The sequence below is a fragment of the Canis aureus genome, chromosome 12, assembly GCF_053574225.1.
Source record: "Canis aureus isolate CA01 chromosome 12, VMU_Caureus_v.1.0, whole genome shotgun sequence".
In the NCBI taxonomy this organism is placed as follows: Eukaryota; Metazoa; Chordata; class Mammalia; order Carnivora; family Canidae; genus Canis; species Canis aureus.
Window position 1 is genome coordinate 836,705 of NC_135622.1, and position 27,981 is coordinate 864,685.

At 44.1% G+C, this 27,981-nt stretch overlaps 1 long non-coding RNA gene across 1 annotated transcript; it reads right to left on the minus strand.

Moving 5' to 3' along the window:
- Nucleotides 1-582: 582 nt before the first annotated feature.
- LOC144324768 (uncharacterized) lies at nucleotides 583-27,965 on the minus strand. The gene is made up of 5 exons (XR_013390196.1): nucleotides 27,791-27,965; nucleotides 9,809-10,028; nucleotides 4,788-5,016; nucleotides 3,878-4,085; nucleotides 583-2,669 (listed from the first exon to the last, which is right to left on the minus strand). It is a non-coding gene; the product is annotated as an uncharacterized LOC144324768 (long non-coding RNA).
- Nucleotides 27,966-27,981: the final 16 nt, after the last annotated feature.

The following is a 27,981-nucleotide window of genomic DNA, read 5'->3' on the forward strand; positions in this document are numbered from 1 at the left end:
CAACTCCCCACGAGCCCCTTTCCGCCCGGGAAGGTTGGTGCAGCTCCTGCTCCTCCGGGACGGGGCTCTCCTGTCCTGGGGTCACTCGCCCCGGCCTCAGCCCGGCTCCTCGCGGGGCCCCTCCCCCTTGGATTCCTTTTATTTCTTTTTCCCCGTCTTCCTACCTTGATAGAAGCGCGAACTCTTCTCACTGTAGCATTCCAGGTGTTCTCTCTTTAAATCTCAGGCCGAATTCGTAGATTTTCAGGATGATTTGAAGGTTATCTAGGTAGTTTGGTGGGGACAGGTGACCTGGGGACCCTACTCTTCCACCATCTTGCCCCTCCTCTGGCTTCTCTTATTTTAATAATTTGTAGATTATACATCTACATTTACATCTGCATTTGTGAGAGATGGTTCTATAATTTTCCTTTTCTACCTATCCTTGCCTGGTTTTGATATCAAAATTCTGTCTGCATCATATAATGAGTTGTAGTCATCCTTTTTCTATTCTCTGAAACAGATTACCTGAGATTATATTTCTCTTTTAAGATAAATTTTCTGACAGAGATTTGCTTATAAACCACTTTAGTGCTTGTGTAGTTTGTTTCACTTTGGTAGATAGATTTTAAACTACCAACTACTTTTTAAAAATAGCTTTAGCTCTCTAGTTAGATTTTCTATTTCCTCTTGAGTCAGTTCTGGTAGGTTTCATTCTTTTATTTTTTAAAAAGTCTACTATATATGTAGTGATTTTCCCTTTTAATCTGTCAATTTTATTAGTCTTTCAAAGCAGTAGCTTTCATTTTAAAAAGATTTGCTTATTTATTTTAGAGAGAGAGAGCATAAGTATTGGGGACAGGGGCAGAGAGAGAGGGAGAGATCTCAAGCAAACTCCACACCCACCAAGGAGCCCATGCAGGGCTTGATCTTGTGACCCTGAGATCATGACCTGAGCCAAAATCAAGAGTCAGATGTTTACATGACTTCACCACCCAGGTGCCCTTCAAAGTACTAGCTTTCTATTTTCTTGATCATTTCCACTGTAACTTTGTTTTCTATTTAATTTCTCCTCTGTGTTATTTTTTTTTCTACTTTCTTGGTGTGTATGCTGTTGTTCCTTTTACCAGTGTCTTGAGTTGAATACATGGCTCATTAATTAAGGAGCCTTTTTTCTTTTATAAATAAGTAAGCATCTTAAAGCTTTTGTAAGTTTCTCTCTGTAATTTCTCTGTAGCTTTTGCTGCATCAAACAAGTTTTAAAATATATTTTATTTAGCTTGTATACTCCTTAATCTTATATATAAGATTATATAGGTATTTATTTCTTTGAACCATTAGTTATTCCTAATGTTCTTTAAAAACATTTTAAATTTCCTAATTTATGGAAATCAAAGTAAGGGTTTTTTTAAGAGTAAGTTTCCTTATAATTCAGAGGATGTGATCTATATGACACTAATTTGTTGTCTTCTGTGCTGAGGTGGATGGGTTTTGCCATCCTAAAACAAAGCTTCTATCACATACCTTCTTTGTATTTCTGTTTCCAGGAAGACTGTTTGCATAGAGCGGCCGTGGTACAACCCACCATTGAAACATATCATGCTTTGCATAAGAAGGAATCAACAGCTCAGACTGAATAATCATGAGATTTGTCATGAAATCCATGAAACAGTCTTGTCTCTAGTCTCATCAGTTTCTTCCTCTCACATAGAGTTCATAGTCCTGTCCTGGAAATGCTCATCAGAGGCCTGGACCTCAAGGACTGCCTCCAACATTAAGCCTTTAGGAAATATTTGTTGAAGTAAAAAATGCATAATTAAAAAGGAATGAATACTCTCAGCATGCTGATCTTGCAAGCCCTGAACTAGCAATGGATAGTAAATGTCACAAATGGCAATTCAATACTCTTCCTAAAGATATCAGAGTGAGGACCCGAGCAGCTTTTGGTGCAGGCAGGAGTGTCACGTACTGCACAGGCTTGGAGGGCGGGGACAACTTAAGGAAAATTAATTTCTAAACAACAACTTTCTGGAAGTCTCTAAAACATATATATTCGTGAATCTTCTGGCGGTCCTGTCCATGTGATTTTTTCCATTGTTCACAACGTAGGCAGCGGCCCTCTGCTCAGGACAGCCGCAGCTGCACACTGGATACCGTCCACAAGCAAGCCCACATCATTGAGCCAGCGGCACATGGGTATCAGGGACCAGGAGATAGCCCTTTAGGGCAGAGGATTTGCACTCTATTTTGCAGGTAGCGTCTGGCTGTCCCTTCCACCTTGCACTGGCCGAGTCCACATGCTTTGGGTGCGGTTGCTCGTAAATATTCCCAAAGAGCAGTGCCCATTCTTTTGGACGCCTGACCACGCCGGCTCAGTTGCAGGAGAACCATGGTGCGCGCAGGCCTGTCAATGAAGTTGTAATCAAAGCACGCTTTCCTTCCTGTTGTTGCTTTTGGAAGAGCCTCGCTCCCCCGGGGCCAAGCTTCAACCACGGCACCTCAGCCGAATTTTTCCACAGCCACTTTGGATTCCTGCCCCACCCCTCCCATCTGCACCCCCATTTCCTCCCTTCTCTGTTTTGGCTCCATGTGGTTCTTGGTGAAGCGGCTGAGAAGTAACAAACCCAAAATACCTTGAGTGAGGAATGAGTCACCGGGCTTCAACAGCAGAGCTCTGAAGATCAGCGGGCCTGTGAGGGGATAAACAGCAGAGGATGAAGAGCGGGGACGGCAGCTGAGGGGGGGAGGGGGCGGGGTTGGGTTGGCCTGCAAGGTGAGCTCAGCTCTGGGCCCACACCCCGGGACTCAGGCTGGGGCAAGCCCCCAGGAGCTGCTAGCACTGGGCTGTGTCTACTGCTCAGCTGGATAAGCCACCTGACTGCTCTCTGCTTCTGCTTACAAGTCCTGGGTCCTCGGGTTGCAATTCTCTGTTCAGGTTCATGCAAAGCTGCTAATCCGGGACCATGATATTACCCCAGGGCTGGTCCCTTTCTGGTCATGTGGTACCTGGGTGATAAGCGTCAGGGCATGAGCCAAATGATTTCTTTGTACTTTTTGGTTTGCAGGGATTTTTTAGAATGCATCCATTTCCTAAGACCTGATCTCGAAGCACAATAGTGGAGCTGGATGGCAGCCGAAGAGCTAGGGGTGGTGGTGGTGGGGGGAGTGCTGAACACCAGGGGCAGCTAAAGCAGTGCTTCCCCCCTCCCCCCCACCCCCCCCCCACCCCGGGATCCAGAAATGCGCCTGGTGCCCTGTCAGGATGGGCTTGACTGGGAGGCCACTGGGTGTATGTCCTGGTTAGGACATGACTCCTACTTTTTATGCTTTTTCTAAGTGATCAAAGAGTACAGTAGGCTGAGCCCTTGAAACACACACGTCTGATGGTCTGATTCCGTGAGGCCCTGCCAGACTGGCCCACGGTCCTTCTTGAAGACTCTGGAACCGTCAGGAGAAACCAGAAAGAAGAACCACGTGCGCAAGGAACTGCTGATGTGGTGTGGCCACCAGGAGGATCTTTCGGAAAAAGGAGAAAAAAATGCATAAGCTTTCCCCTGGGCTAGGCTGCCTCAGATCATAGGGATGTCAGGATTCGCTCACAAGCTGTCTGGCTCTCATTTTAGGACAAAACCAGGAAGTTTGGAGACGAGCTTAAAAACAGAGGAAAACAAAATAAGTTGATTTGGGTTCTTCTGTGCGCAGCCAAGTTCCGCTCCAGTGGCCCCTGCTGGGGGCGGCCTTAGCCTTGGGTTTCATCCCCCTCCGCCCTCTCACCCTGCCCACAGTGGTGCACAACCAGATGCCAAGAGTGGAAAGAGCGAAGCTTGATCTCAGAGAGGAAGAGGAAGAGACTGGAGGCTAATGAGGCTGGGCAGCTAGATAGAAAACCACGACGGACCTTGTGAGGGAAGACCAGACTCAGGACGTAATCAGGGCAAACTTTCTGATCCCCGTTCAATTCCTAAAAAGTGCTGCCTTTGCTCACTTTGACCTTCACTCAGCTGGGCCATCCGGTGAATTACTGAATAGCCTTCTTGGAAGTGATGCACGCAAGTGGCCTCCGGGAAGTCCATATTCTTGGCCTCAGAAGTCTTCATTTCAAAATGCTTTTTAAAGATGATATAAACAATGGATGCTTATTATAAAAATAAAAGTAGAAACAAAAAATTAGCCAAAGTTCCAACACCCAAATATTAAAGTGTTTCCTTCCAGTCTTTTTATAGGCAAAGATTTATTCTTTTAACACAGTTGTGCTCATTCCATATATAGAATTTTGTACACTGCTTTTTGTTAAATATATGTTTTTTTTCTATCATATGGAAAATTAGGTTACTAATAATTATTATAAGAACTCTGTTATTTAAATTATTAATTATGGTTATATAAAATTCAATTTATGTGTGTGTGTGTATATATATATATGATTAACTTAATCTATAGAGTTAATCACCCCTTCTGTTTTGGACATTATATTTGTTTCCTGTTATTAAAATTCTAAGTCTTTTTTATTTTTTTAAAAATTTTTTAAAATTTTTATTTATTTATGATAGTCACACAGAGAGAGAGAGAGAGAGAGGCAGAGACATAGGCAGAGGGAGAAGCAGGCTCCATGCACCGGGAGCCCGACATGGGACTTGATTCCGGGTCTCCAGGATCGTGCCCTGGGCCAAAGGCAGGCGCTAAACCACTGCGCCACCCAGGGTTCCCATCTAAGTCTTTTTTAAATTAATGTACACAATTTGGAGATTTTCCTCATGAGCCCATCACTTAGCCATGTGACAAACCCTACCAGTATCTGGATCTCTCACCTGAGAGTTTGGGGAGGCAGCTGTAGGAGAAGACAACTGGAGGAAGCTATTTGTCCCAGACTCCATGGGAGATCTAGCCCCTCTTAAGCTGTAAGACTCATGGATTTCTGGTGCAGGGGTCTTGAAGGATGTAGAGATTACTTAAGGCAATGTCACTAGCATCTAGCTGTGTATTTCCCTGCCAAATGTGGCCACAGGTTCCATCTCCACCTCCATGTTTTCCAGCATCCTGGAGATAATAGAAAATACTTTCAGTAAGTAGAAAGAACAGTAAAATGAAGTACTGGTCTACACTTAAGTGTGACAAAGCTAAGGATATCATTTAAAAACTTGAAGTGTGGGATGCCTGGGTGGCTCAGTGGTTGAGTGTCTGCCTTCAGCTTAGGACGTGTTCCCGGGGTCCTGGGACCAAGTCCCATATCAGGCTACCTGCAGGGAGCCTGTTTCTCCCTCTGTCTACGTCTCTGCCTTTCTCTGTGTCTCTCATGATTAAATAAATAAAATATTTTAAAAATAAATAAAATAAATAAAAACATGAAGTGTCTGTCTCTTACTCTGATTTCTTACTGGAGCATTCTGATTTCTTTTAGGCTTTCCCGGTTGGGCCACTTGTTGGAGAGGTATGGCTTGTGCAACAGAGTTAGGGCAGCAGAAGCAGAAAGTGTTGGCACACTCAGGATGGGCAGACTCAGCCAGAGGCATAATTTATCACTTACCAAATAGCTCACAGTTGTGTATGGTTGTCATTAAGTATTTCATGCGGATGCTGTATTCTCTCAAAGGCAAGACCTGTGTCACATGGAATATAGTTCCCACGTATCATGGAGGAGAATGTGCCACATACCAAGCACTTCTTAGTGATTATTTCATTTAAGAATGTGAGTAATCCTGAGTTAAGTGCTATTTTCTCCATTTTGCATGAGGTAATTAAGCCACAGGAAAGTGAAATAATCCTCCCAAGGGGAAATGGCTGATAAATGTTTGAGCCAAGATTAGAACACAGAGCTAACTTCACAGCCTATGGTCTTTGCACTATATCATGCCACCTCTCTTGTTAAACCTAAAAGACATAAAAGATTAATTAATACTCATTGATTAAAGATGGGGCTTTCTCTGGGTTCCAGAGGTCATCATTATGGACAGGTAGGATCCTTTGTAGCATTTTCTTAAGCCCCTAAGGACAACCTATGAAGACAAGGGTTCAGACAAATCAATTGTGGATAAGGAGCTCTTCCATAAGGTGGTTTTTATTTTATTTTTTAAAGATTTTATCTATTTATTTGAGAGAGAGAGATAGAGCATGAGTGGGAGGGAGGAGCAGAGGGAGAGGGAGAAGCAAACTCCCGCTAAGCAGGGAGCCCAACATGGGGCTCCATTCCAGGACCCAGGGTCATGACCTGAGCCAAAGTCAGGTCCAGTCTTATCCAGCTGAGCTGCCCAGGCATCCCCATAAGGTGGTTTTAATGACTGTGGAGGCTCTGACAACAGGAGCCTATGAGGAGCTTCCACCTCCCATTTTTTGCAAGGCCAGTGCTTGAGACATATTGCAGTTGATAGAAATGAAAATAATTGGTTTACTGTGCTTTTTAATACCTGTATAACAGAATGATTAGATCATAAGTGTTTTCCCACTAGACTCGAATTTTCTGAAGTCAAGAACCATGTCTGTCTTCTTCATTGCTATATGCTCTCTCCTAACACGGTGCTTCATCCATAGCAGATGCTCTATAAAATTTGTTAAATGGATGAATGAAATATATGAATGAAAATAACATCTTCCCAAGTCTGTGCCAAAGGTGCTGACTGGAGTTAAGGATGTTTCATGATCAACTCCCCAGGTATAAATGTGTTTCTCAGGGTTTATAGTCTGAATTGAGGTGGCCCAAAGCAGGATTGGTCAGGAAGCATGTACAATCAGCTTCCATTTTAACAATATTCATTTAAAATATTCATAATAATTCTTGTTGGGAAGCATGTAGCCATCTGACCTGGGAAGTTAAGAGTTTCCTTTTTCCCCCTGTTCTTGCAGCATGGAGTGAAATACACAGTCTCTTTCTCTCTTGTCCCTGATTCCTCAATCAAACTGGATTTATGCTAGGCTTAGGAAGAGAATCTCTCCTGCAGAGAGTGCTTATAGCATCTGGCTTATTCTCCAAAGGGAAAATTTGGGCTAAAAGTATACATTAAGCACCATCATTAAGCAATTAATATTGTGCCCAAGAAACAAAAAGCAAGAGCATTACAAGTGGATTTTGTCATAATCCTACATCTCCCAAATGTGTAAACTCCAGGAAAGTCCAGATCCCCAGCAGGAACCCATCTGCTGTATTTCTGGTGTGATACTCCTCTGTTTATATTTGCTCATTTCTCTCACAGAGTGCCAGGAAAGAAAAAGTGATATTTAAAAAATTCATCTGCTAGTATTTATGCAAACACATTTCTCTCCAAGTGTGGGTTGAGCAACGTAAGTGAAGCAGACGCAAATGCCTCCAAGGGACTACAATGTCACTTTTTTTTTTTTTTTTTTTTTTTTTACAATGTCACTTTAATAAAGAGAAATGAAGAATATACATGCCTGGGAGAGTGAAAGATCAGAAGACAGCAACTGTCCTCTGATCAGCCACACTCAATAGGGAGAAGATGTAGGTCGTGAGCCCCAGATTTGAAGGCTCATTTGAATCTGTCAGTGGATCTATGGAGCTTCTCCTCTGAGCTGGCCAGTTAGGAGATTCTAAAAGCTTAAGATTCCTGGTTGAGGATGTAACAGTAAACAATTATAAGAGAACATGTCACTGACATAAGGAAGAAGGAGAAGAAACTTCGATTGAGCCTCAGTTATGTGCCAAACTTTTTGCTAAGTGTTTCTTGCACATTGTTTTATTGAATTCCGACAGCTTTTCTATGATACGATCATCTTTGGTTTTCAGAACCAGTATCACAGTGGCCAAATAATCTGCCCCACATCGTGTAACTTAGGCTATTTTAAAAATTCATGCTCTTTCTCTTGCATCATACATAAGCTTCTAAGGCAGGGTGCCTGGGTGACTCAATCGGTTAAACGTCTGCCTTCAGCTTCAGGGCAAGATCCCAGAAGACTGAGCTCCGCATCAGGCTCCTTGCTCCACAGGGAGCCTGCTTTTCTCTCTCCCTCTGCTGCCACTCCTCCAGCTTGTGCTCTCTCTCTTTCTCTCTCTGTCAAATAAATTAAATCTTTAAAAAATTTTAAAAAGAAGCTTCTAAGGTTTAAATCTAATGTTATGTGTGTTTGTCATATAATACCTATCATTTAGGGGCATCTGTGTAGCTCAGTCGGTTGAGGGTCTGACTTTGGCTCAGGTCATGATCCCAGGGTCTTGGCATCAAGCCCCGCATCTGTCTCCCTGCTTGGTGGGGAGCCTGCTTCTCCCTCTCCCTCTACTCTCCACTCCCAACCCCTGCTCATGTGCACTTGCTCTCTCTCTCTCTCTCTCACTCAAATAAATAAAATCTTTAAAAAAAAATAGCATTTGTGGAGTGCTTACTATGAGGTAGGCAAAACTTATTCTTTGTTATATGTTAACTTTGTAACCATCCTACGAGGTGGATACTATTATCTATCCCTCATTTTAAGGATGATGAAACTGAGTCTCCAACAAATAAAGCTGTCCAAATTACAAGGAAATAGCAGAACCAGTCTGGACTCAAGTCTGTGCATTTAAGCACTACCTACCCTTCGTCTTCTCAGAGGAGTCCTTATAAGCACATTCTAAATCCCACTCTGCCCTTCAACCACTCCAAGCCAACACTGATATACTACAGACAATATTCAGCAAACATAGCATTTCAATTCCTCTCTTAAATCCCTCTTACAGCTCACATCCCAGGCATCGTCTCCAGGCAGGTCAGGACTGTTAGTCAGGAGAAGTTTGAAAAACAACCTGGGTAAATCTACATTCTTCAGAAGTTCAAGAACCAAGCACTCTGATTTCAGAGTTTCTCCCTTAGTACAAAGAGAGATTCCTCTGTTTGATGGAGGCTGGTAGGCCTCCTCTTCCAGCCACATGCCAAGCCTGGCGTCCCCTTGCCATCTTCTCCCATCCAGGTCTCTGACTGAAGGACAATGAAATAAATTAGAAGTGGGGTGCCTGGGTGGCTCAGTGGTTGAGCGTTTGCCTTTGGCTCAGGTAGTGATCCTGGGGTCCTGGGATTAAGTCCTGCATCGGGCTCCCCCTGGGGAGCCTGCTACTCCCTCTGCCTGTGTCTCTGCCTCTCTTTCTGTGTGTGTCTCTCAAGAATAAATAAATAAAATCTTAAAAAAAAGAAAAATAAAGAAATAAATTAGAAGAACCAAAGCGGGAGAGCTCTTTCCCATTTCCTGTGAAATCCCTTCTTAGGGCACCACATTTAAATGAGCATAGCAGTGATGAGAAGGAGTCAGGGGCCTGGTCTCAGAAGCACAAAAACTACTTATAGAAAAGCAAAGCACAAGACAAGACAGGAAGAAACTGAAAGAGTGAGCCTTAACTCTAAGCACAGAGTTAAGCCTAAAGAAACTGCTTAAATCACTGAATGACTAAATTTTAAAATCTATTGAACTAAAATTAGTTTTTTCCCTCTTGCTACCCAGCAGGTGCAGGCTCATAAGGGATACCAGAGTGATTCAGAGAGAAAAGAAATTATGTGTTCTTTACACATCTGAGTGGAGTGAGTAATTGTGAATCCTGGTTTACACATGAAAGGGTAAGCAGATGTGAATTTCAGTGTCAAGATCAGAAGCAGAGGCTTCTATGGCTTCACTCCCTCCCTCCTCCATGGTGGAGGGGGGGTGGAATCCCCAAGACTTTTCTTTAAGACCTGACCTCTTCCCAGTGAGGTCCACGTACTTATATTTAGACAATAAAAGAACACAGTCAATGGGGTGCCGGCTGGCTCAGTCAGTAGAGCATTCTACTCTTGATCTCAGGGCCATGGGTTCCACCCCACTCTGGGTTGAGATTACTAGAAAGAAAAACAAACAAACAAAAAAGAACACATTCACTGACCTCAACCACTGTGCTCAGTGTAGGTAAACTGCCTGTCTCCGGTGAGGTCAGCGATGATGGTGGCATCCTCCGGGACCAAGGGGTAACATTGCAGCCACTTTCAATTGCCCATCGGTGAGCAGGCATTGATGACCACAGAGTGGTAACCCACAGCTGAGAATGAAGACCCAAGCTGCCAAGCGCCCCTCATTCCCAACAAAAGAGGAAGGAGCTGAAGACCCTGCGAGGAGAAGGAAAAAAGAGGAACAAAACTGTCATGAGAGAACAAGGAGATCATCTCAGGAGGCCTCTAGAGGGTTGACATGTCTGTGGGTAAAAAGGGACCTGGTGATCTGTGTAACAGGTTACTGTCACTCTACGCATGGAAAATGAGAAGAATCTTCTCCAACTACAGAAATGACCATTCCTATCTCTGTACATCTTCCCTGATGACAGGCAGCAAAAACTGTAGCTGATAGGTGTCCAGGTTGGGAAGTTCAAGTCCCAGTTTTGTCACTTCCCACCTGTGTGTGTAACCTTGGGCAAGTTACTTCACCTGTCTTAAAATCTCCCATGTGTACTTTCATCTGTAAAATGGAGACATGAGTAATACCTTCCTCATAGGACTGTCAGAGGAGTAAAGAACACATGCAAAGCCTAAAGAACAGTTTCTGGCACAGAATAGGCCCTCAATCAACTTGACTATGATTACTTTTATGACAAGTGTGAAAGCAGTACGGTTTGAAAGTTCTTCTCATGTAAGGTATCCCTAAATTTATTGACAAGTGATTTAGGGTAAACCCTAACAGGATTTTTCAACACATAAATTCTAGACCATCTGCATCTGCAGGTCAATGAACTTTGCAGGGACCTGCACCCCACACCCTGGAAAAAAAAAAAAAAAAAAAAAAGATGTTCACTCAGATCCTTCAGTCAAAGAGGGTTTCAAAATGAGTTTGACATCCTGATCCTTCATGTCATTGGACATTCTGATAGCCACATTGTGTAAGGAGAGAGTACTGGACTACTGTCCTTTTCCTGCTGAAGGCTGAGCTCAGGATCAGGCCAGTCTTCATTCAAAATGGGCACGTCAGCAAGACAACAATACTCAGGGAAGGACTATGCAGTCAGGAAGCCCTGGGCTTTAAAGTTTGGTCTCTTGGCTTCCTAACTACCAGAGCCTAAGGGAGTTGTCTTTAAAAATATGAGGGTAAAGTTTGCAGATGGCGTAACTGGGTGACAGGCATTAAAGAGGGCACTTGATAGAATGAGCGCTGGGTGTTACATGGAACTGATGAGCTGCTAAATACTACCTCTGAAACTAGTAATACACTGTTACTTAAATTAAATATGTTAATTAAATTGAATTTAACTTTTTTTAATATATGAGAATAATAAAACCTACATAGTAGTATATGAGGGAGAATTAAATTTATATAAAGTAACCAGCAGAGAGCTGGCACTCAATAAATGTTGGTTCCTACTTCCACTTCCCCCATTTCCTGCTGAGATATAGAGTCAGCCCACTCTGTGGGGAAGGGGCACAGTCATCAAATAACGTGTCACTTAAAAAAAATAATGTGTCAGTTTACTTTGCTCCTACTTTTCTGAGGCAAGAGATCATGGCCTGTGGAGGGAGAGAATCTGTGATTTGTTTGTTGAAAAATGTTAGAGTTTGCCCTCAATCACTTGTCAATAAATTCAGGGTTACTTTAAATTAGAAGAACCTTCAAAATCATACTACTTTTACCCTTGTCATGAAGATGGGAGGAAATAAGCACCCATTGTTCTAATCTTTTCCACCAGGGAAGAATTGTCCATCTTTCTCTTCCAGTACTTAAAAAAAAAAAAAAAAATCAAAGTCCAACTGATACTTAATTTGTCTACCTACTCTAAGGTCATTGTGATTAACCTAGGCAGAAGTGTCCTGTCCATCTCTTTTGAAGATGAAAACAAACTGGGCCTCAAGAAAATCTACCCCAATATGGCCCCACCCAAAGTCTGCAAGATGTGTACAACACCCAAGGGGGACAAGTGAGGCCGGGGGTCAGGCTCTATGCTTCATTACCAAGGGAGGAGGTCATACAAGTCCTGCTAGTTTCTTACCAGAGTTTAAAAGACAAAGCTGAGTCTGCAGCTAGTCCCCTCCAGCTATATTAACTCACAATCACAGAGCCCTTCTTCCCAACTCGGATCCATTCAAGCACCCAACCACCAAACTCACCGAGGTTTCACCCTGCTTTCCCACAAGCTCCATTTTCTTTAACCACCAGAGAACTTTTCTGAGGTAGAATAGAAGCCAAGAACCTGGGGCCCCTTGGATGGGAGTCACCTTCGCTTTGGACACACACAGAAGCTGACTTGGAAAGTTGGCTGCTGAGTCTAGAAGCCACTTCCCAGGGAGGGCAGAGGTACCCCAATGATTCCTGGAATACCACTGATTTAGCCTAGGACCTTGGAGCCTTCCATGTCTGTTTCCCAGCACATGGGAATGGGAATGAAAGCAAAGGGAAATTGCTACCTACCACCCCACCCGTCATCACTCTAAGTGTGAATGACTCGACTTCAGAATTCTGTGGGGAGTATTCATGAGTGTTTCCCAGGTATCCTGAGATAGAAGATGCCAGAATTGCTGTGCAGGGCTGAGGCAAGCAGTAAGATGTCAGCTGGCGGGCAGTGAGGATTTGACAGACTGTTTCTTTAGCTCGTCAATTGAACTTTAATTTTTGCCAGGGTAAAACATTTTAGATGACAATTATTCTTACTGTTTTCCTTTGTGAACTACCTCAAGCTCACTACTTCCAAGTTTCACATGTGAACAGTTGTGTTGGAATACAAAACCTGCTCCTCCCAACTGAACTGTTCAGGGACTGCCATTTTAAAAAAATAGTGAGGGGCCCCTGAGTGGCTCAGTGGTTGAGTGTCTGCCTCAGGCTCAGGTTGTGATCCTGGGGTCCAGGGATCAAGTCCCACATCCGGCTCCCTGCCTGGAGCCTGCTTCTCTCTCTGCCTGTGTCTCTGCCTCTCTCTGTGTGTGCCTCTCATGAATAAATAAAGTCTTTTAAAATAATAATAAAATAATTTAGAAAATAGTGAATATCTTCTCCATTCTTCTTCATACCATGCCCACTAAGGGTCTAGCTTCTCTCTTTTCCTTCCTTCTCATTTTAACAAAACAAGTAAAACTTGCAAGGGTTGAGGTACTCTTCAGCTTTTGATTCCGTTCAGCTTTGGCCCTGCACATTGCTTTTGCTTTTTTCAGATGAGCTTTATTTCACACTCAAGTTGGAAATAATGGAGATGTTCGTTCAACCCGGGGCCACTGTGTTGCCTCTGAGCTCAAACTTTAAGAGCACAAAAGGAAATATGGTGACGATCATTGGCAGTCAACCATCCCAAGCATTAGATATGAGTATGAGGGGGCAAAGCAGGCTAGTGGAGGCCTCGGCTGCTCTGCTCACAAGAGCAGTGTGACGAGGAGGAAGTGGAAAGAGGCCCGGTGGCTGCGGTGGAGACATTCAGCAGAGTCAGCACCTAAAGACCAGTGAAGACAGCAGAGGAGAGTGTGCCTGGTGCCCCACAGTGAGACTGCCCTGAGGGTTGGCATCAGGGGCTGGGGAGCCTGACTTCTGTACCCTGTCTGTGCTCCTAGAGGCTGCCACTGACAAAGACACCCTCTGAAGTCGGAAGGCTGACTCTCATAGGCTGAAAGTCTCTTCCTCATTCTTGTTCCCACATCCTCCCTCAACACTGTGCTTGGATCCATAGTCGTCTTCAGGGTCCCTGGTACAGGCTGGTTCCACTTGAAATCAGTGGCCAAGGTGGTCATGTTTGAGAGTCTACCCTTAAACAATGAAAGCAAGATCATCAAAACAAAAAAGGAGTCACCGCTCCTGACATAATTTTGATTTTTTGACTTGTTTCAAAGGCCACAGTTCCTACCTACTTCTCATCTTGGCACTGTTACTTGCTGTCTTCAGGGCCCTTTCCTTCTTCCTCCTTTTGAGCCAACCCATTGATGACCATTCCACAAAATGGTTGAGCAGTGAATTCCTTCCCTGCCTTATAAATTTAGCCTTAAAACAGGTTCAGTTACAACAATCCCAGGCCCGATGTCAAAGGGGATAAGCAATGTACTTTGAGACATCCAGGCCTGTCACCTCTCAGGCCTGGGCACCCGAACAGACCTCGTCCATGTTTATCTCATTCTGTGATTCATCAGCCTCTCTGACTTTGGTTTCCACACCGTGATATTGCCTTGGGGTTGTTTGTGAGACAAAGACCTCCTGATAGAGCTCAAGTTGGTAGTGATAATACTCCGTTAGACCTCAGACAGAAGGCTGCCACGGTGTAATACCTACTGGTAAACAGCAACCACAGGACTGACGTGATTTCCAAGATTCGGGATTTACTGAGTGGTCCTCACAGCTAGCAGCCTACAGGGAAGGGGATACCCCCAAACGAGCCTGTCCTGTGAAGTGTTGGGCACGGTTGGTCTACAGAGGATGATGCTTTGCATCGTTTTGTAGTGTTGCCATCATTTTGGCAGAAGAAAAACCCCCAAGGGCCAATTTACCCAACCAGCCACAACTTACCAATACAAAAACAAACTGAAGTTTGTTTATTGAGAAGAAAATCAAAGTTTTGGCAGAAGACAGGGACCATTTCTTTGGATCCCCAGGACCTTTTGGTCTCAAAATATATTTATTGAGCTCAATTGATTATTCTGAGGGTTGATCATACAAAGATTTTCCAATTCTTTCTGTTTTGGCACTGTCCTTGGAGAGTAAATCTCTGTCCTACAGTACAGCCAGGAAGTAGATCCAAGGCCGAAGAAATTCTCAATTTTTATAAAACATGAAAGGAGAAGGGGAAAAGCAATAGGAGCCTGAGCCTCCACAATGCTTAGAATTAATAGATTAGTTCGTTGATGATTTTTAAAGATGTTTCCCTCTAAAAATTGGTGGGGAAACAGTTGGGTCCAAGTGGTCACCAAGACGGCCAGAAACCCAAATACCATTACAGGCAAAACTCTTGGCATTAGAGCAAAGAAAATTGGGCCATAGGATTGGACCATGTGTTTCCGAGGTCATGTCAGCAGCCTCCTGGGCCACAGCTTTTGCTTGCTCAGAATGCAGTTAGCACATGTGGGAACACTCCTCTCACAGACATGGCAAGTAGCCTCCAGTGTTTCCTGTGCCAACGCTCCTTGTCCCCAGCAGCCCAGCAGCTCTGCAGCACAACCTGGTGCCGCAGCCCAGCAAGACCCCAGCATCTGGCGCCCCGGACCGGGAGGGAACGCGCCAGGTGCTCAGCACCTACAGAGGTCCAGGGCCCGAGATCCCCACCCCCCGGCCCCATTCCCACTGGAGCCCTGGAGAGCAACCGGCGGTAAGCCCTGGTGTTGTTATTATTACCCTGATGTGTAATAAATCTACGTGGTGCAATAAATTAAGGCAAGGCTCTGTTCTCACTTTGCTCACTGCCAATAGTTTTATTGTAACAGCTCGAAGATGTGAGTTTTCCTTTTTAGGAAGAGAAGAGGAAGCTGTGAAATTTGAAGACAGAACAAAAGGGTATGAATGCAGTTTGTGGGACAGGTATTGTACACCAGATGGCTCATCAGGACACGGACACCTAACATTTCTGTGCTGAGGGGCTTATCAGAGAACGTGGAAGCCTTACAATGCCCATGAGAATTCATTTGATTTATTTTCACGTCAAAGTATCTGCATTCTGCAGAGCCAACTTCTCTAACGAGACTTACAACGCTTTCTTTCAGTGGTGAACCTGGGCTGATTGTAAGATCACAAATTGGTTTCTGAACTCATTAAAGTCAGCAAATGAGTATTAGGGAGATGGTTGCATAGGCTGAGATGTGATAGTTCATTTTGGCGATTACGGCTCAGGGGATGAGGAGCAGGGGGTAAGACCTGACAGCTACCCCTCCCACCCCCACCCCATCCCAGGAAGATTATAGTTCCTTTCAGAACCCTGTCCAGAGATGCATACGCTCTGGTTTTTTTTCCTTTACACCATTCACCTCAGTCCTACAGGAAGCAAGGGAAGGCCTCGAGAAATGCTTCCGAACCTCTACTCTTTGCCAAGTTCAAAGCCCAGGCAAGGCCTTCAATCATATCCCCAGCATACCTGACACTTAATAAATTTTGTCAGGCATCCTGTTCCTTGGTAGCAGATTTTTAGTCATTTAAGATTTCTTAACCTTCTGGTTCAAGAGCCTTCCTTTAGCGTCTTCTTCAGGTCTCACCTGTCTGTGCTTTAGGCATCACTGTAGCCCCTGAAAGCTTATCAAGCTGTTGAGCACATAGTTAATACTTAATATAAAATGTTGATTAGCTGGCTTTCAAAAGAGTCATCTAGCTCATTCTACAACCACCAGCTCTGTCCTCCTGGCTTACCATCATCTCGGAGTTGCCCTGCAAAACTATGCATTCCTTATGACCCTCCAGCCCAAAACAACAGACTCCCTCGGTAATCCCCTCAGTAAAACCCTAATGCTCACCCCTTTACTCCTCCCTAGAAAAATCCCATACTCCTCCACTCTAGTCTCACTTTGCAGCAAACGCTAAGGCAGGAAATTTCGTTCTTTGAGTTTGGATGTTCTCATGAATTCTATTTTTCTCTCCGAGGTTTTTTTCCCTAATACTTTCTACCTCTGGTTAATCTGTAACAAGCCTAATCAGTACAAACTCTGGAAAAGCTGAGGTCATAACTTCTGAATCTGGTTTGAATTTGTGATTTACTCCTGCAACTCAAAATTAATATTGTAAATTTACTGGAAGTGTGTTGTCTACTTTCTGGCCTCAAACTAATATTCTTTACACACAAAGATCAGTATCTGGCTCAACTTAGTCATTAAATGAAAAAGAAATTTCCAACTCCTTCCCTGGCCTTTCCCCATCTCACCACTGCACCTCCCCACCCCCTACCCCACCCCCCAGAGTTACTGGTGATGAGAAAGATCCAAGCCTTGCTTGAATTCCCCTTAGGCTGTATCATTGTTTGGAAATAACTGCTTCTTGTCCAGAAGCAAAAAGGGACAAAGCAAGGAGTTACTGTTTTAGCTCGGCCATATAAAGTAGTACAGGGGCACCCAGGTGGCTCAGTCAGTTGAGCATCCATCTCTTGATCGCAGCTCAGGTCTTAATCTCAGGAACCTGAGTTCAAGCCCACACCCAATGAATGTTAGTGGATATTTATCCAGCACTTCCGTTGTTCCCAGTACTGTATTGTTCATTATATTACCTCATTTAACTTAATTCTTGATGTTTTCATTTTATAAATGAGAAAGTAAATGTTCAAAAGTACTAACTAGGTGGATTGTGTTGAGAGGTAGAACCAGATTTCTGGATACTAGGTCTACTGTTCTTTACATTTCACCATGTTTCCTCTTGTCTGCTTCTCAGCTGTAATGCTAATTGAATCCTATATGCAAGAATTGGGACTCCAGACAAGGTGGCGGTTCTTAAACAACCTACACAGCCCTGAAATCCCATTACAGCAAATAACCACTTGATACAACCCCATTCTAGAGCTGGCATTGGCTCCTGAGTTTCATCTAGTGAGTACTCAAGCACTACTTTATGAAAGTTTATAGAAATTTCTCAGTAGAAATTCAGCATTTAGGACATCTTTAAGATTGAATCCAAGTGTTAGAAACAAGAAGCCTGAGAGTAAGATGCTGGTTGTAGATTCTAAAAGCTATACTAATTTAATTGGCTGTAAATAAAATCAAAAGTACCAAGAAAATAGGGGGGAAATACATCTTCACCTAGATTTTTTTTAAAGGCTCTTGGAATCACAATGTCAATTTAAGAAAAAATTGGGGGATAGTAAATAAGCATTTATGTTTCCTGCAAAAGTAGTGATTATGTTTCTCAGCATATACTATGTATCAGTTGCCATTATGAATTTTTATATATTATTTAATCTTCACAACAACTCAATGAGGTAAAAGCTATTTTCATTTTATACCTAGAGAAACTCAGGCTCAGAGAGGTTATGTAATATGACCAAGGTCACATAGCTGATGAGTAGCAGGACTAGAATATGAACTCACACAGGATGATTCCAGAGCCTACTTGTTTAATCACACTTAGGGTTGCCAGATAAAATACAGAATGTCCTGAATTTCAGATAAACAAACCTCAAATATTGCATGGAGCATATTTATACAAAAAAACATTATCTGTTGTTTATCTGAAATTCAAATTTAACTGGACATCTTGTCTTTTTCCTCATTAAATCTAGGAAACGTAACCACATTGGTCTGTCTTCTATAAATTCATATATCTATATATATTCAGGTTATTTAATTCAGTGGTTTACATATGCTCCAATTTTATTACAGAGCAAATAATGTTAACTCATACCTGCAAAGCCAGGGCAAGCCCTCTTGGGTCCCTTTTCCCTCCATTTATTGATGCTGGGGACAGCCTTCTCCTTGATAACGCACTTAAATGCAAGCTTTCCTCTCCTGATAAGAAAGAACTTTGCTTACTTTTGGCGCATTCTGGCCTCCTGCCTACCTTAGGCTTTCCCTTCAGTGGCCAGTAGTATCCTCTCTGGTGCTCATCTTTATCCAACTTCCCTGATCAGAAATCCTTGATTCCTTCTAGGAGTTAGAGGGCTACATGGCTGAGTAGCTTCTTCCTTCCAGATGACGGTGTTCCCAGAAGGTAATGGAAAAGAATGAGCTGGCTACAGCTTAGCAGAAAGGGGCCCTGCATATAAAGTATGTGGTATAAAACATGTATATAGGCAATACACACATCACAAAACAAACAAGTTTTGCTTATCTGTGTGTGCACACTCCACTCCAACATACTTGATGCAATGCATGACACGCACCTGCCTGCTTACTTTTACCACTCAAACAACCTGCAGAAATAGAATGGCCATTTAGGTGACAAATGTACTGTCCCCTGGATTGCAAATTCATTACAAAAATATATAAAGGGCTTTGGAATTAGCTTATGTTTATTATTTTTTAGTAATGTGAATAATTGAAGAGTGACCACCTATATACAAGCCCGGATAGTTATAGAATCACCCTTATAGTCAAGATTTTTTAAATCTTTCAAACAGCATGAATTTTTTATGAGCCCGGGATTAAATAGTGATGGATAATATTTATTATAACATAAAAAAACAACCTGTCATTATGTGACAGGCTCTGTGACAGCACTTTATATGCCCGACCACATAATTTTTACTAAAACCCTGTCAAATTCTGTACTTTTATTATGTCACAGATAGGAACATGGAGGCTGCAAGAGGTTAAGCAATTTGCCCAAGTTTGCACAGTTGGTAAGTGGTAGAACCTGCATTTAACCCCATGTAGTTTCAGTCCAGAGACCATATGCTTAATTACCGAGCAATAATACCTTCACACCTTAAGACCAGTAGATATAGCTTCTGTGGTGAAAAAGCAGTTTTGTTTTTGTTTGTAATTTCAAATCTGTTGTTAACTCTTTCATTCCAAAGACATGAAGTATTCTCTTTCCAAAAAATTAAAGAATATCCAGGAAGAGAAGAAGGTGGATGGCAAATAGCCAAATGGGTTAGGATTAAATTAGATGATTAAATCCCTAGAAACATACAACCTACTAAGACTGAATCATGAAGAAATAGAAAATCTACCAATTACTAGTAGGGTGACTGAATCAGTAACCAAAAACCTTCCAATGAACAAAAGTCCAGGACCAGATGGTTTCCCTGATGAACTCTACCATACATTCGAAGATAAGTTAATACCAATCCTTCTCAAGCACTTAAAAAGAGAGAGAGAGAGAGAGAGAGAGAGTGAGAGAGGAATACTTCTAAACTTATTTTACAAGGCTGGCATTACCATGATACCAAGACCAAACAAGAAAGCCACAGGAAAAGAAAATTACAGGCCAATAACCCTGATGGACATAGATGTAAAAATCTTCAACAAAATATTAGCAAACTGAATCTGACAACACATTAAGAGGATCATATACCATGATCAAGTAGGATTTATTAGGATATGTGCAAGGCCAGTTCAACATCTGCAAATCAGCCAATGTACTACACCACATTGACAAAATCAATAGATACAAAAAAAATCTTTGATGGTATTCAACATCCATTTATGATAAACACAAAGAGGGTATAGAGGGAACAGACCTTAACATAAAGGCCACATAGATAATTCCATATCTGATATCATACCCAATGGTGAAAATCTAAAAGCTCCTCCTCTCAAATCAGGAACAAAACAAAGATTTCCGCTTTCACCACTTTTATTTAATTCAGTTTGGAAGTCCTAGCCAGAGCAATTAAGCAAGAAAAAGAAATAAAAGTCGTCCACATTGGAAAGGAAGAAGTAAAACTGTCACTATTTGTAGATGACAGGATATTATATATAGAAAACCCTAAAGATTCCATTGAAAAATTATTAGGATAAATGAATTTGATAATGCTATAGGATACAAAATCAATACACATGCAAAAAATCTCTATACTAATAATAAAATATAAGAAAGAGAATTTAAGAAAATAATCGCATTTACAATCGCGTACCCCTCTTCTGCCCCAACAGGAGAAAATGTAAGGGTAAGCTCCTTCACAAAGGTCTGGTAATGATTTTTCCAAATCTGACACCAAAGAGCAACAAAAGCAAAAATAAACAAGTGGGATTACATTGAACAAAAAATTTTCTGCACAGAAAAGGAAACCATCAACAAAATAAGAAGGCAACCTACTTACTGGGAAAAAAAGATTTGCAAATCCTTTATCTGAAAGGGGTTATTATCCAAACTATATGAAGAACTCAAGTAATGCAAGAGCAAAAAACCCAAACTATCCAATTAAAAAAAGGGACAGAAGATCTAAATAGACATTGTTCCAAAGAATAATGACAAGACATGCCATACCAATAGCCAAAAGGCACATGAAGGATGCCCAACACCACTTATCATTAGGGAAACATAAGCCAGAACCGCAATAAGATATCACCTCACACCTGTCAGAAGGGCTATTATAACAACAACGAGAGACAACAAATGTTGATGAGGATGTGGAGAAAAGGAAACCCTGTGTATTGTTGGTGGGAATGTACAGTGGCATAGTCACAATGGGAACTGTATGGAGGTTCCTCAAAAATGAAAAACAGAGCTACCATATGATCCAGTACTGGGTATTTATCCAAAGATAATAAAACCCTAACTCAGAAGGATACTTACAACCCCATGTTCACCGCAGCACTATTTATAACAGCCAAGATATGGAAACAATGTAAGTGTCCATAGATAGATGAGTGAATGGATTCACACACACACACACGTGAAAGAAGTCAGAGAAATACAAATACTATAAAATCTCTCTTATATTTGGAATAGAAAATAAAACAAAACAGACCTGAAGCTCATAGATACAGAGAACAAATTGGTGATTGCCAGAGGTGGGGGTGGGGGTGGGAGAGTAGAAGAAATGGTTGAAGAGGGTCAAAAGTTTAACACCTGGATGTTGTATGACGAGTACCCAACTCATACCGTATGTGACTCACCACACGAGTTAGTCAGGCAACACTTGTGCTGGTTTCTGTCCTGCTCAACTGGACGGGTCTACTGATCACCAGGTTATATGCCACAGCAATGTGAAATTGTCACAAAGGATTCTAAACGCTTACTCTAGTTTTCCATACTTGATGTTGACTGGTGCTATGAACTGAATGTTTGTATCCCTTCCAAATTCGTAGGTTGGAATCCTAACCCCCAAAGATGATGGTATTCAGAGGTGGGGACTTGGGAAGAACTTAGGTCGTAAGGGTGAAGTTCTCATAAATGGACTGCTGCCCTTATAAAAGAGGTTCCAGAGAGATCCCTAGCCCCTTCCGCCAGCTGAGGACACAGCAAGAGGCACCACCAGGAACCAGAAAGCAGGCCCTAACCAGACATGACTTTGCTGACACTTTGATCTCATGACTTCTAGCCTGCGGAACTTGAGAAATAAACTTCTGTTGTTTATAAGCTGCCCAGTCTATGGTATTTCGTTACGACAGCCTGAATGGACTAAGACAACTGGTAATAAAAAATTTTGTGGACCAGTACCAGTCTGTGAACTGTACTTTGAGGAGCATTAATATAGAAAAGATCAGCTTAGCATGTAATTAATTAAAATATACAAATATGCTAATGAATTAGATGGTTGGTTTATATTCTCTCCCCAGCCCTCCCTCCACACCCCACATGTGCTTTTATGCGTGCATGTGCGCGTGCACAGACACACACACACACACACATTCCTGAAACATTTATTGAGAACCTACAATATACCTCATGTGATTTAGGCTCTGAGAATATAGTAATGAACAAAACAGATCAAGTCTGTGCCCTCAGGGAACTTATATTCTAATTCAACCAATGTTTTAACACTCCAGGGTCTAGGTTTCAGTTTGAGATCTTACCAATTAATAGCTCAGTGCTTTTGTGCAATTCATTTAATCCATTTGAGCAAGTTTTCCCCTCTGGAAAATGAGACGTATACCTACTTTAATGACACTGTCAGTAGGATTAAAATAGGTACTGTGGAGTCATTTTGAAAACTGTAAAATGATGATATGTATACCAGTGCCAGGTCATTTGAATTTTTAGCAACAACCATAGAGCAGCGAGCACTCAGTTAAGATTTGCTGACTAAATGTGTGTAAGGTCCCATATGTGTGAGGTATATTTTTTTTGTGTGTAAAATATGCCTGTTCTTCAAATCCTTAAAACCACTGTACCACAAGAAAAGTGTATTAGGTATTGCAGGGCATAGCATATGTAATTCTACTCTTGGGTTACAGGTTTCTAAGAATACTGGTCTGAAAACACATTATCTAAATATTTATTGGTTGGAAGCCTCTTTTTATTGATTTGTATCACAATCTGAATGCTTTTTTCTTATAGGTTTTACTTATTTGTTCATGAGAGGCAGAGACACAGGCAGAGACACAGGCAGAGGGAGAAGCAGGCTCCCTGTGGGAAGCCTGATGCAGGACTCGATTCCGGGACTCCAGGATCACTCCTTGAGCCAAAGGCAGATGCTTAACCACTGAGCAACCCAGGTGTCCCTTAATTTTAAGGTCAGTTCATGAAGTCCAAGGATGAAAGCTATCAAAAGAATATTCTCCTGGAAGTGATTTTTTTCTTAGGAAAAAAAAAAAAAAAGGCAAACTGTCAACACGGTCTCAGCACAGCATAGCCCAGACACTGTGGTGGTCAAAGTCTGCAGACAGGAGGAATCCATTGCCAGTTAACTCACTCTCTGGGTCAGCAAGACTGTAGGTGAGATCATCCTCACATGCAGCTCCTGGAACGTCCATCTCTTGGAGCAAAGACTCACCTACCTCCACGTTGTTTCTAGCATCCTCCTAGAACTGGCTATCAGGTGTGTCATGATTATGATCTATTTCAAAAAGCTGTTTCCCACTTAATTTTTTTCCTGCTTGTATTTCTTTCATTCCTTTTTTCTGAATTTCCAAGAGTGTTGCCCCACACTTGGTGTTCCAACTTGAGAAATTCTCAGTTGTGACAGGAGTGCCATGAGATAATTGCCATTTGGCTTCTGCTTCTCGCCCTTTTTTGTTTCTCCCAGGGTATAACCCTCTTTGAGGGTTAGTGACAGTACTTAGGGTCAGAGCGAGGCATAAATGCTCTTCAGATTCCACAAAAGTGTACAACTCAATTCAGAGGCTGGTTGAGGAGAACCTCCAACACTGAAGGTATAAGTCTGACGAGAGGCGCTAATGTAATTAAAACACAGGGACCTGCAAGAAGGGAGATTTAGTAACGGGAATAAAAATGGCTGCAAAATACATATGACAAGGCAGCAGGTCAGCTCCACAGGTGAGCTGAAAACAGAAACTGTGGGATTTTGGAGGAGAGGAAAAATCTGGAAAGGTTCTGGGTAGCTGCTGCAATATGAGACAGGCCTCCCAGGATTTCAATACATTTGGGGGCAGCAAGAAGGGGTGGGGGAGGCATCGTTCCAGGCAGCGACAATTTGGGCAAACAGCTTGGCTCCTCTGTCAGAGGTCGGTAGGAATTACAGCCAGTAATTCAAGTTGGCTTGAGAACCAGTTCTTTCCAAACATCCTGAAGGAGAGGCGGGAAAGGTGGGATGAAGCCACGGTCCTGGGTGGGCACTGGTGTGAGACTGACGGAGAAGCAGCAATGATTTTAAGAGGGAGATGTCAGGACTTGGCCACTGCTTCACAGAGGTGCTTCCGGCAAGAACACACAATGGGGGGGGGGGGGGTAAGGAGCTAAGCAGGAGACGGAGGAGGACATGCCAGGAAAAGTCGGACGAGAGGTAACTGACCAGTCAAGGCCGTGGAGGCAGACAGAAGAGACGTTGTGTCGAGGGACTTCTACTCGTCTGTCTGTCTGTCAGGTCCAGGAGCCCCCAGCCATATGTGCCTGCTTACATCGAATTTAAATTCCTTAAGGAATAAGGTCAAATAAGATCAAAAATCCAGTTCCTCAGTCGTGTTAGCCACATTTCCAGTGCTCAGTAGCCACCTGTGACTACTGTACCAGATGATGTAGGTAAAGAACACAGTAGAATGTTCTCCTGGACAGTACAGATGGCCACATTTTGGGGACTGATGGGGCACAGGGATGGGGAAGAATATAGGCAGCTGAGGCTTGGTGGCTAAATAACCGAGAAAGTGTCACGAACAGAAAAGGGGAAATCAGGAGGAGAAAGAGGAGGTGGACTGGGGAGGAGACGTCATTTAGTTTCTGTCAAACACCAGAGAGAATAAAGTGTGCACTCCAACACAGGGGTGTCCTCAGTGGAAGGAAAAGCAGAAAAGACAGGTAAAGTCAAGGCCCCGGTGGGCTCTCCTGCAGAGCCCAGCTATGCCCAGTCTCTCCCTAGCTTCTGCAGCTCCCGCAGCCTCCCTCAGACCAAGGGCTCAAGTGTGTGCTGTGACAGGACAAGATCCCGAGGTCCTGGCTGCTTCCTCAGCTCCATGAACCCATGTTTCTCATAAGACACCTTGGCTTCCTCTTTCCCGACGACGGCCTCCTTCACCCTTCCCCATGCTTGATCCTTGGAAAGTCCCCTCCCCACTTATTCCACCGCTTCCTCCTCAACTGTTCTTTCTCATAGGGACCACCAAACCAGTGACCCCACGGCATTTTTATTTTCCTCTCTTCCGCCTGGCTTAGATTCCAAGGTCTGTCACTAGAACCACTCCCTGGTGTTTCCTCCCTCACTCCCTCATGACTTTCATCAGCAAACCCAGCCCTGGTCAAATCCAACCCTCCTGCCATCTCCCCAAGCAATGGCACGTGTGGCTGGAGGAAACCACACAACCTTGCTGAATGGTCTCACTTTAAATATAGGACCACCGTACTATACTTCTCTAGTAACTCTTTCATTCTTCAGGGGAGTTCTTGTTCACCTTCTCCTAGCTCCTTAAATAGCCAATAGTCCCTCCACATTGACAGGTTTGTTTTTTTTTTTTTAAAGATTTTAATTTATTTATTCATGAGACACACACACAGAGGCAGAGACACAGGCAGAGGGAGAAGCAGGCTCCCCACAGGCAGCCCGACGTGGGACTTGATCCTCGACCCCAGTATCACGAACTGAGCCTGAGGCAGACGCTCAACCGCTGAGCCACTCAGGTGCCCCTCATTCACAGTTTTTTGTTGCAGAGAGTAAAGGAAAGCACACAGACCAGCTCTATCTCCTCAGACCCAGTGAGGCAGCCCGCACATATTGAACTTAGTGCAAACCGGGAAAATGTACACACAGTGTATGTGTGTGTGCGTGTGTGTGTCCTAGGAGGGCGGAGATGATCGCTAAAAGGCAACCCCCTCCAGGTGGGGTAATTAGAAAAGCTGCCCCCCTCCTGCTGGGGTGACGTAGCCTCAGGGTTGGCAGAACAGGGGCTGAATTTTAGCTCCCAGCTGTCCCCTCCTGCTCTGCCACCACCAACACCAAGTATACTCCCTGACTTACCTGCATTTGCATCCAGACTTTGCCTTCTCCCCCCAAATACTATGTCAACATACTGCCCTTGTTCCTATTCAAGGCCACCTCTTCACTCTCATGCTAGGTCTCATTGCTTCTCTCTCTCTCTCTCTCTTTTTAAAGATTTCACTTATTTACCCATGAGAGACACAGAGAGAGAGGCAGAGACATAGGCAGGAGAAGCAGGCTCCCTGTGGGGAACCCTGATGCGGGACTCGATCCTGGGACCCCAGGATCACACCCTGAGCCAAAGCCCCTCAGGTGCCCTGCTTGTTACCGTCTTGAGGACAGTCTCCACTTGTCTCTCTTCCCTTTTGTATTGTCACATTTACCTTTCCAAAGGATTGATCCAGCGTACCAACAACAGAAGCATCTCCCATCTTAATATACTCTCCCTTGATCCCAAGTACTCCGGGGGCTACTACCATGTTCCCAGTTGCTCCTTATAGCAAAGGTCCTCAAGAGCGGTTTAGACTTGCTTTATAGCAAGTCACTCTCTCCTCCTCACTTCCCATTCTCTTGTTAACACACCCTAATCAGACTTTCTCCCTTGTGACACCATTGAAACTGCTCTCATCAAGGACATCAGTGACTTCATCTGGCCAAATCTAGTGTTCAAACTCTCTCCTCGGCTTACTTGTTTCAACAGTACTTGATAAGAGTGATGGCTCCCACCTTCCAGAAACAAGTATCTTCTATCACTCACCCTTTCCTAGTATTCCTCTGATCAGACTGGTAGCTCCTCCTCCTTTTCTACTTAATCTCCAAGTGTTGGATTCCTCGTAGTCCTCTTTTCTAGCTACTCTCCCTCCCTAAGTGCTTTCATGTAGACTCCTGGTTTAAGAAGCATCTGTGCTCTGAAGAATCCCAAATCTATATCCAACTGTTGTTCTCGACATTTCCTGTGGATGTATACGACAAGCACCTTATGGAACATGCACAAAACAGAAATACTGATTTCCCCCAACCCCAAATTTCTCCTGTTCGCAGCCTTCCCTTTCCCATTAAATGGCACCACCATGAACTCATCCTTCGAGCTCTGAACCTCAGAATCATCCGTGGGGTTTGTTCCTTCACACACTCTCTGCCAAACCCATCCCAACTCAAAATGTACCTGAGTAGCTTTCTCACTCCTTTGTTGCCTTCCTGTTCCAAGTTACCTCCAACAACATCCCTGGTGGCCTTCCTGTGGACATTCGTGCTTCCCTGTTGTGTACTTTACACATAAGAGCAAGAATAGTTTTCATTTTTCAAAAAATATTTTATTCATTTATTCACGAGAGACAGAGAGAGAGAGGCAGAGACCCAGGCAGAGGGAGAAGCAGGCTCCCTGCAGGGAGCCCGACGCGGGACTCGACCCCGGGTCTCCAGGACCAGGCCCTGGGCTGCAGGCGGCGCTAAACCGCTGGGCCACCGGGGCTGCCCAAGGGTAATTATTACAACTGTGGATCAGGCGTGGTCGTTCCTCTGCGCCGCCCCCCCCCCCCGCCCCGGCTTTTAGTTGCTCTTCCAGGAGCCCACCCACGCGGCTGCGCCGGATCTGGTCCCTCCACGCCTCTCCCAGGTTAACCGCCGCTGCTTTCGGGGTAGCTGGTTCCATTCGGCCCTGCCGGCTTCTCGCTGCTCCTGCAACCTACCAGGTCTGTTATGGTCACCTCTGAGCTTCGGGCCGATCGACCTTCGGTGTGGGAAGGCTGTCCCCGCCAGGCCCCCGGCCCCGCCCCCGCCCCCGCCCCGCGCGCACCCAGCACAGGTGTCTGCGAAGCCTGTTCCTTCTCATCACACGGTAGGACGCGCGCTCCCAGGCCTCCTCTGCGGGGCAGCATCCGGCCCGCTACGGAGCCACCGCACGCCCGGCGTCACCTCTCTCCACGCTGCTTAGCAGGACCTGCCATCGCCGTCGTCTGGCTGCCCGTCTCCCCTCCCGCCCCGCTGGGGTTCAAGCTTCGCGAGGGCCCCTGCGCCTCGCACGGAGCCTGCACTTACCCACACAGCGCGCGCTCCCTCCAAGCCGCGACTCCTCCGGCATCTTCGGGCCCCTCCCCGTGCGCTTTCCGCCCTCCGCAGCCTCCCGCCCGCGCTCCGCAGGGCCCCTGCACCGCGCTCCTCCCCCCGGTCCTCAGCGCCCACCGCGGTCCTCTGCGCGGCTGCTTTAAGCGGACTCCGGAAAGTCGCGG